Genomic DNA, 8,479 nt, shown 5'->3' with positions numbered 1-8,479 from the left:
GGGGGGGGGCTGGAGGGATGGTTCAGTGGTTAAGGGCACTGACTGCTCTTCCAGGGCTCCTGAGTTCAAATTTCAGCAACCACATGGTGGCTCACAACCATCTGTAATGAGATCTGATGCCCTCTTCTGGTGTGTCTGAAAACAGCTATGGTGTACTTATAATAAACAAACAAACAAACAAACAAACAAATAAATAAACACATCTTTTTAAAAAATATTTTCAGGCTGCGAATATAAGGTAGGTATGAAATATGAATTGGATTTTGTTTTGACCTAGGTCCTCTTCACTACTAACATATTTTCCTGAGTGAATACAAATTTTTCTAAGTCCAAATAACCCCAAACCTGAGCATTTCAGCTAGGTAACACCCAATCTGTAAGCTATTTACTGCCATAGAGAAGCTGATGCAATCAGAGCCTACTAACAACTTGGCCGAAACACTTCTAATAATGGAACCACCAGAACTTCACATGGGTTTCCATGAGGTTAGAATGGAGGTAAGGGGACAGCCTATTTGACATCATGGTGTTTGTCCAATTAAGGTCTTCATTAGCCTCCCATCACCATGACAACATACAAAAGATAATCAGCTTTTTAAAGGGGTTTATTTTTGCTCACAGTTTCATAGGAAGATATAGAGATCTGATCCCTGTGTTGACATGTTTAATGTTTGCTGTCTTTACTGCACTGGGCAGGAGAAGGCAGCAGCTGGCATCAGTGGTGTGGTGAGGAGAGCTTCCTCCTCCAGCTCAAACAGATGCAAATGGAAGCAGCTTAGGATCAAGGACCTTGTCTCTAGGCTAGTGCTATACCACAGAGCCAAACTAAATTGTGAGCTGAGCAGGGTGATTCTTGCCAGGAATTCCAGTACTGGGGGGACTAAGGTCACTGTGGGTGTGATGTCAGTCTAGACTGAAGAATAAGACTTAAAAAAAAAACATTTTTTTCTATGCTGTATACTTAATTATATAGAGTTGGTTGTTGTTGTTGTTGTTGTTAAAATTCAGCTCATAAATTTCCATCTGTCTGGTGCTAATTGGTTGTTTTTCAGCACTAATTGGGAAATGGTGTATTTTTATTGTTTTATAAATAGACTAAAAACCCACAGAACCTGTTGAGGAAATTTAAACAAGGAAAGCAATTCTGTGTCCCTGCTTGACACCAGTTTGTCTCAGATGTGACACAACTGTGTAGTTTTTTGAAAACACTGGAAGTTTAAATATATGAGAAAAAAAATCCTACTGCATAGCCCTGGTAACTTGGAACTCACTATGTAAATCAGGTTGGACTTTCACAAATAGAGACCTGCCTTTGCCTACTGAGTGTTGTGATTAAACACCCACACTACCACACCCAACCTTCTCTCCAAAGGGCACTTTTTTTTCTGAAGCAACTTCCTCCTTTATTGACAATATTGCTTCCAGACCCTGTGTGTGCACATGTGTGTGTGCATTCGTGTGTGCATGTGCACATACATATATGTGTGTACAAGTATTTAGACACCAGTTAGTGCAGACTACACCAGTTAAGGGCCCCCTTCCATGAAATTGTTCCCACTTCAGTGGCTAGTCTGAACCTCTTGCATTTGGAAGCAACTGGCTGTAAACTGGGGGTTGCTATGATCTCCTCTTCAGTTCCATAATTATCATGGTAATTTGTAACCTGCAGGTAAGAAAGGACCCTTTGGGTAGTATATGAGATATCCCTCATATCAGATATTTAGATTATGGTTCATAACAGTAACAAAGTTATAGTTATGAAGTAGGAATGAAAATAATTTTATGGTTGGGAGCACCACAGCACAACATGAGGGATTAACTGTATTAAATGGCTTCAGTATTAGGAAGGCTAAGAAGCACTGATTTATTGGAGCATTTCATGGACCAGGGGATGCTGTCTACTTTCCTCTATTGTTTATTACCAAAGATGTAGATAGATGACAGACAGATAGACTCACAGAAAAATAGATGATAGAAAGATAGAAAGTTAGGTAGAAAGATAGATGATGAAAAGATAGACAGACAAATAGAAAGATAGAAAGATTAATAGAAATATAGATAGATGGTAGAAAGAAACAAAGATATAAAGATAGATATATGACAAAAAGATAGATATAAAGAGAAAGATAGATGATAGAAGAAAGAAAGAAAAGAAAGAAAGGTGGATATTACAAACTACTTGACAGGACCAATTGAAGGGTGGAGGGTTTATTTCAGCTCTCTATTTCAGAGGGTTCAGAACTGCTCAACTCACAACAGCCAGGAGGAAGCAGAGCAAAGACAGGACGAGGCAGGGCAAGAGTTCTTCCCAGACACACTCAAAGGGATCTTCCTCCAGCCAGAGCACATCTGACAGTTTCCCACACACCCATAGCCTGAATCTGTGAAAGCATCAATGTGAGAGCTTTTGGGGCTGCTTGGCAGGATTTCAACTTTGGGCCTGGACGAGGAAGTAAGGGCTACTTTAGTCAGGATTTGACATTGGGCCAGAACAGGGAAGTAAATTCAGGCAGGAATCTGATTTAAGGCTAGAACAAAGAATTTAAGGCTTCAGGCAAGAATATGACTGTGGGCTAGGACAGGGAAGTAGGCTCAGATATCTTGATCATTCTGATAAGCCTTTAGAAACTGTGATCACAGGACTTTGTTTATTGTCTTGTTCGTTCCCTCAACCTAGAACTGACCTTATTACTAGCATGAAATTAAAATGGTATAAAAGCAGACTAGATAAAAATAAACCTGCCTCAGCCTCAGAACTGGCTGGGGTCATGCTACATTGTTGTCTGTCTTTTTTCTTTTTAATCCTCTTCACTCCTGCCCTGGAGAACCCGTTGACTGACTGACCTAGCTTGGTCACATCAAGCATTCACAAGGCAAGAGGCCTCATGATCTTTCTGGAGATCTCTGTGGGAACGTCCTCGAAAACATGTACCCCCATTCCCCTTACCCCATAACTGCTGCCCCAAAGGTGAGCTTTACCGATCGAAGTGTTTCTCAATCCATCCAGTGAATAAGAAGATTAACCACCATTGTGAGAAAGTTACAAAGGGTCACCCAAAATATGGACCACATAAAACATGGTCCACAGGAGTCCCAAGCAAATAAGCTCTTGTCAACATGCCATATTTCTGCTGCCTATGTATCTTTAGCAACCAGTATCTTGGGAATGTTTATACTGGTTTTATAACATAGACATGATTGGTAATTATAATAAAGTTTATTTTTAATTTTTGAAAATCAAAGACAATTCTTGGTATCTTAGAATGATCTGATTTTGAATTAGGAACACTGCAGACATTAATAGTTCAGTTGAGGCGAGGTCTTAGGAAGTTTGAATCTTGCATGACTGGTATTATACAGAGAGAAGACATATATTGTCTTAGTTAGGATTTCCATTGCTGTGAAGAGATACCATGACCAAGACAACTCTTATAAAAGGCAACATCTAGTTGGGGCTGGCTTACAGGTTCAGAGGTTCAGTCTATTGTCAGCAAGGTGGGAGCATGGCAGCATCCAGACAGGCATGGTACAGGAGGAGCTGAGAGTTCTACATCTTGTTCCAAAGGCAAACAGCAGAAGACTGGCTTTCATGCAGCTAGGATGAGGGTCTTAAAACACACCCACACCACGACACACTTCCTCCAAAAGGCCACAACTACTCCAACATAGACACACCTCCCAGTAGCGCCTCTCCCAGTGCCAAGCATATTCAAACCAACTCACTGATGTACTTACTGTATACATACTATTTTTAAAAACTATATGAAGCTGTACCTAGTAATATATGCCTACAATCCCAGCAGTCAGTGTAAGCAAGAGTGCATTGAACCCATCAAACTAGACCACTCCTTGGGTAGAAAGAAAGGCTTATTGGGGATGAAACTTCAAAGCAATGAGTCAATCAGTACAAGTTAACAGCCTTGTTTCTTCATCTGCATATACAGCAAAATGACTGGAAAGTAGCAGACATAACTCATTGGGGTGAGGGTCTTTGAGCTGATACAGGCTGTCTGACTAAACTTGGGAATTAGATGCCCTGCACGAGTTAGTTGATTATGAGGGAAACAGAAACCCACCTTATGAGATTTCTGAGGAATGCTGAACTTAGGCATCTGTTCACCTACTAACAATCCTGTTTACCAGGCCAGAGTTCTGTTCAGGACATTGTCACCAGCCCTGGCATTTTTGGGGGACCCATTTTGTATCTAATCTTCAGGAGCAGAGTAGTAGGCTCTTGAGTTCAAAGGCAGCTTTTTAGTGTGCTACATAAGACCCTGTCTTTAAATACACACACACACACACACACACACCACATACACACACACACTGCATACAGGCACACACACACACCACATAAACACACACACACCACATACACACACACACACACACACACACACACACACACACACACACACACACACGGACATAGCCCAAGTTTGAGTGTGTGTAGAAAATCGTGCTGGAAGTTATTTATAGAAGTAACTTGAGGTCTAGGACAACTGCTTCTTGGTTTATGTCTCCCAGGCCTCAGGGTTATACTAATCCAGGATTTCCTTAATCCAGTTTCGGAGTGTGACTGTTTGTAGGTCGCAGGGTCAGACAAAGCTGACCCGGGTTGCAGGGTTATTTTTGGTGCCTTTCTTCCTATACCCTTTGCTGTCTCAGCCCTGTGTGCCTTCCAGTCTCCAGTGCCCTAGCCCAGATGTCCACTTTGTCTCCACATGGAAGTGCTGTGGACAGCATCGTTTAGCATGCAGAGGTCGCCCCTCCCCTGCCCAGAACAGTTCTTCTTCCATCCCTATTTCTATCTTCTTCCTAGTCATGGCCCAGCTGTCCCTCCTTAATTTATTGGTTGTTTGATATTGGCAGGGAGATTTACTTTTTTTATTTTTAAATTGTGTCCAACTAGAGTATGGTCCTTATCTGTATTGTCTACCTTTACCAAAAGCACAGTCACAATACATTTAGAGAGAATTTGTTTCTAGATTCCTGACTTTTTTTTTTTTTCCAGAAAACTGAAAAGAAGGGTTCACGCAAATTGCAAATATCAAGATAACTTATATTTGAAGCTATGTGATAATATATGTTAAAGAGGGACACTCTATCTTGTTTGACAGAAGGCCACATGATTAAAGGTACTTAAGCCTGTAATTACTGTTTGGGGCTTTCTTTTTAAAGGGACCAAGAGATATTTAGTTATTAAAGAGGGTGATGGGCTGGAGATGGCTCAGAGGTTAAGAGCACTGACTGCTCTTCCAGAGGTCGAGAGTTCAATTCCCAGCAACCACATGATGGCTCACAACCATCTGTAATGAGATCTGATGCCCTCTTCTGGTGTGTCTGAAAACAGCTACAGTGTACTTATATGTAATAAATAAATCTTAAAAAAGAGAGAGAGAGAGAAAAAAAGAAAGAGGGTAATAAGGGTGGCTCTCTGTTTTGATTGACATGTAACATTTTTTTCCTATTGAGCGTGTCTTTTCCCATAATGTATCTTATTTTGATTATTTGCACATCTAATTAATTATGCATAAGCACAAGATAGTAAATAGGAGATTCTTCCTAAAAGTTCACTCATTGAAACAGTTTTGCCCTACCAGACATGCACCCCAAAACAGTTCAAACTGGATCTGCCTTTTTATCATTTCGCACTGATATGTCGGGAATACCCATGAGTACAAACAATCCAAATCTGATTGTTTTTCAAGGGTGTAAAAACTTACACAGAGGCGTGTGTATAGTTTGATGTAGGAGTGTGAGGAAGTTCTGAGGTTTCGAGGTGCATTGTTTGGAGATGGATGTGGTATACACAGGTGAAGAAACAAGGTTGTCAACTTGTACTGATTGACCCATTGGTTTGCAGTCCCCCATCCCAAGTAGGATCAATCCCCAGTCTCTGGTAACATCTCTTCTACTCCTAATTTCTATGTGATTGACCTTTTTAGGTTCTAAGTATGAGTGTGATTATGGTTGTTTCTTCCCTGGGAGACATAAATAACATCTTCTCCTCCTCCACCACCAAACCAACAAACTGAGGAACTGGTCCACGGGAGTTTACTCTGGGGAAGCAATGAGTTTATTAGGCTTGCTTACAGTACAATGGGGGTGTTTATGGGCAAGAGTGTGGGTGGCCTTAAAACATCCATGGCAGACAGTCTGAATCTAGTGGAGGTGCTAGATTTACTCTGTTAGTGGGACATTAGTTTGGCCCTCCATCTTGGCTTCTATTAACTATTGCTGTAATAAAGATGGTGGCACAGATGTCCCTTCAGAATATTGATTTCATTTCCATTGGATATATACCCAGCAATAAAATTACTGGATCGTGTGGTACATCTAATTTTAGTATTTTGAGGAGCCTACATGTGGTTTTCCATAATCACTGTATAAATTTACATTTTCATTAGTGTGTAAGGGCTCCCTTTTCTCCACACGAGTCTTCTCTCAGTCTGTCTCTCTCTTCTTTCCTTCTTTCTCTCTTTCTTTTTTGTCTGAGATATAGTTTCATATAGTCCAAGCTAGTCTTGACTTCACTATGTAAGCAGGGCTGGTCTTGAACTTCTGATCCTCTTTTGCTCACCTTCCAAGTACTACTATTGTAAGACCCAAATTGGGTCTTATCTATTTGAGGCTCCCATGAATGAGAGGAAAGATCAGGGATTGATGCAAAAGCAAGAGGTTTATTAGTCCAATGCACTGGGGTGGCCTACATCCAGAGGAGAGGTGACCCTAAAAGACTGTTACAAGCAGTTTTTATACTTTTAGGGGTACAGGTTACATCAGCAAGGTTATAATTTAAATTCATTGGCTAAGTGTTTAAGCTTTTGAATCTATTGGCTGGCAAGTATGTGACAGGCCATGGGATCAGTGGGCCAGGTGCCTGTCAGTCAGTACATTCTGTGTTTTTTTTTTTTTTTTTTTCCAAGAATGTTCCTGCTCCTCCCAAGAACTGTGAGTGGAGAATGGAACTTGTCCTAGCCTTGACCTAAGGCAGTGGGTGTAAGGTTGGTGAAAGCCCCTAGGGTCCTTCACTATTAATGGCATAAGCGCCAGGGATTTAGGCTTTTCAAGTTGGTTAGATTTGTTTCCTTCATTTTTTTTTTTACCTCTGGTCCATCCACTAATCCTAATGATTTGATGTGTCCTACATCTGACCACTTTTTACCAAGCCCGAGATGACTGTCCTCATTCAAACCTTTTACTGAGATTTCCATAGTGATTTTGATTCAATAGTTCTGGGGTAGTTCTGACATATGCCCAGAGAATCCTGAACATCCGAGATTATTTTGGAGGATACATTACAATCACTTGGGAACCTAAAAAAAAAAAAAAAAAAAAAAAAAAAAAAAATCAAAACAAAACCCTTTGCTTGTTCCTTGCCATGGAGACTGGAATTCATTCAGTGTGGGGATAAGAGACGAGCATTTGAAGTTTAAGTCTCTTGTGGTGAGTCCAGATATGCATCAGACTTGAGAAACATTGTCAGGGATTGGAAGGAAGGTCACGTTTATCTGGTTCTTGGGGGTTCTGCATACACTGCTCTCCCTATGTAGAAGCGCTTCCTGTGGGTCTTTCTGTAGCTGGGATTTTATTCAGGACTCAGATTATATGTTATTTCCTCAGGTAGTTCCTCCTAGATGACCCCAATCTCAGTACCCCTATGTTCACCACAGTGCTTTACTAGTTCTCATTAGAGATTTGCCGTTCTTGTATATCCCTGTTTATGTTGTCTGTATTTCCCATGGGCAATGTGAGCATCTTCAGGCACCATTTAAATCACATGGTTCTATCCTTGCCACCTCAAGGAAGTCCATTGCACACAGAAGTGTTTGTTATTATGTGAATGAAAGAGAAGGTTAAACACACTGGGTTCTTCCTGATTTCTTCTGAACTAGAACTATTCAAATGTGTTCCTTTCGACCAGATTGTAATCAAATGTGCTCCGTTATACAAGAGAATTGGATCATGCACTAAAAAGGAATATGTTGATTTCTAAATTTATTGCATTTGGGTTCAACTCTCCCCACAGGAACTGTATATTAAATCTTGTGCAAAGTGAGTAATGCCTTGATGTATTTTTGTATGCAGCATTTATCCAAAATGTTGCTTCTTAGTTGGAAAGCAGTTTACACAGTAGGGCATTTGGGAATGGCTAGCACAGACTTGCAGTGGAAGGTGAAAGCCTTGAATTCTCACGGAGGAAAGCACTGGTCCCCCCTTTTTTGTTGGAGCAACTCTTGCATCAACAGATGTGGCAGAACTGCGGAGTTTTAATTTCAAACAGAAAAAAAAAAAGGAATGAGATAAATACCTTGTTTTTTAGAAGTTAGTTCAAGCAAATGTGATAAAACCTTCGGCTGTTAGCTATTATGTTGCTTGAATTAAAGGAAACGAGTGACACTTGCTAAAAAAAAAAGTAGGTGAAATAAGGACACAGATGTCCCTAAGTCACTCACGAGCTACTTCTGTATTATCT

The sequence above is a fragment of the Micromys minutus genome, assembly GCF_963924665.1.
Source record: "Micromys minutus genome assembly, chromosome: 1".
Taxonomy (NCBI): Eukaryota; Metazoa; Chordata; class Mammalia; order Rodentia; family Muridae; genus Micromys; species Micromys minutus.
The sequence above is the reverse complement of the archived record's forward strand: the minus strand, read 5'-3'. Positions refer to the sequence as shown.